This window comes from Grammomys surdaster, unplaced genomic scaffold (genome assembly GCF_004785775.1).
Source record: "Grammomys surdaster isolate TR1022 unplaced genomic scaffold, NIH_TR_1.0 125807, whole genome shotgun sequence".
NCBI lineage: Eukaryota > Metazoa > Chordata > Mammalia > Rodentia > Muridae > Grammomys > Grammomys surdaster.
In genome coordinates, this window is record NW_021620638.1 from 428,328 (window position 1) to 430,650 (window position 2,323).

Genomic DNA, 2,323 nt, shown 5'->3' on the forward strand with positions numbered 1-2,323 from the left:
CTTTGTCCTTAATTTCATACTTCTTTTAAATGGTTGGAAATTATCGTGCATATCCTCTATTCCAAATGTATTTGGCACAAAGTCTGGCCCATATTTAGTTTCCCTTTATCATCTGAGTGTCTATTATAGGTGCTGTACCAGGAAAAAAAGCAGCCGCCCAAGGCATGTGTAGATGATTTCCTGTGTCAACAAAAGAATTAAGTGAGCTGGAGAGATGGCTCAGAGGTTAAGAGCACTGACTGCCCTTCCAGAGGTCCTGAGGTTCAGAGGTCCCAGCAACCAGATGTTGGCTCATGCCCATTTATAATGAGATCTGGTGTATACATGAGAGGGAGAGAATATTAAGAGTTGCTAAACCTTAGTATATAATTAAATAGATCCTTCAAGGACCAGGAGCCTAAAGAATCTTACTGATCCTGTTCCTTTAGAGCTCATATTTTGATTCAGTGAATGAAAAGGTAGTTTATGGTTGCATGGCTTAATCCTAGCCCTTGGGAGGCAGGGGCAGTCTGATCTCTGTGAGAGTTCCAGAACAGCCAGGGCTGCTCACCTTCCTACAGATACAGATAAATGATTTAGAATTAGCTTCAGGTTTACTTAGATTGTGATTTTTTTTTAAATATATGCAAAGGTTTTGTCTACATGTAGGTATGTAAACCACATCTGTGCCTGGTATCTGAGAAGGCCATAAAAATGGCACCAGATGCCCTCAGACTAGAATACTGAGAACCAAACCAGGGTCGTGTGCATGAATTCTTAAGTGCTGCACCATCTCTCCAGCACAGTTTGAGGGCTCTTTATCTCTTTATAAAATAGGACTTTTTAAAGTTGAAATCTTAAATACTCATGAACTCTGCCACCACAGAAAAGCAAGTATCACCTCTTGGCTGCTTCCTCTTGGTCATTTTCCCACACACTCAAGTAATGGTGATCCTTTTGTTCATAAGCTTAACTGATTTTTTTTCACCCAACATTAAATTTCATCTTTAATGTTAAAAAAAAATCCCCTTTTATAAAAACATGTTTTTTATAAAAAAGTGTATTTGTATGCATGTGCACATCCTCTCCATCACATACCATGGTGCATGTGTAGAGGTTAGAGGACAACTTCAGTGTTTCAAATACACGTGCATTATTCTAAGCATTTATGTATCTGTAGAAGCTAATCTAGCATTGTGAAAGCCACCTGGGTTGATTTCCTACAAAATGAAGAGTTGGGACATAATTCATTCATTAGGACACATCTACTAACGGCCTTCAGCCGTGGAAGCCCAATGCTAGACTAGGAATGAGTATGTTTAAATGTGTACGTACTTGAACAATCTAGTACTCTGAGGCCATGTGCAGAAGCAGCTAAGACAAACTCATGAGATTTTTTCTCAGCCTCACTGTAGCAGGAAATCTAGAATCATTATATCTAGGGTAAACATTAGAATGAATAGTTGTTTTCTAGATGTACTCTGACCTTGAAGAAATCATTGTAGAAAACAGTGATGTTTTCTGTTCTCTTTATAGAGTTGTTTTTTTTTTCCTGAAGGAGCTTTACAGCCTTTGCAGGACTTTGGTCCCAAGATGGTTGTGGAACACTTAGAATGTCCTGTATTGTTGAGTACTGAAAACAGTGTAAATAAGGACTGAGGTTGCAGAGGTGTGATGCTTTCCATCAGGAACTATATAGACTTTACCCAAAAAACAACTTTTCATAAACAACCAATACATATACTTTGGTGTGGCTGATCAAAGATAAAGATTCAATCCATAGAGGCTAGAACTCCCTGCTGCCAGCAAGGCCTTAACTCATCCCTGAGTGACCTTCTTTGACAGTCCTGGGTAACCCAGGGGCACCTCATTTTCTGCAGCACATCATCCACAAACTTGGGCTGGCTGTTTTGTTGGGAAGCATGTTTTGAGCCCTCTGAGCTATTCCACTTAGGGCTACATTGTTTCAGAGACAACTTAAAAACACTCAGCTGAACAAGTGGCTTCTCCCTGTAATTCCAGCACCCAAAGGACCAAGTCAGGAAGATCACACCAAGTGTGAGGCCAGTGTAGGTTCCAAGAGATTGTCTCAAGAACAAAAACCCACAACACTAGTAATAACCCACAGTGGCCTGGAAACATTCTCACAGTGAACTTATAAGATCAGCCAATACAATGGCTATAGGCCATGTATAAGGCTCAGTTTCTCAGTATTAGAAACAGTGACAGAGCACTGAGAAACAAGTTGTATAAACTACTTGGAAGCTACTTTGTTGGAGATTACGAATCCATACTGGAAAATCAGTAGCCACTACCACCACTTCTCACCCAAGACCCCCCCCCC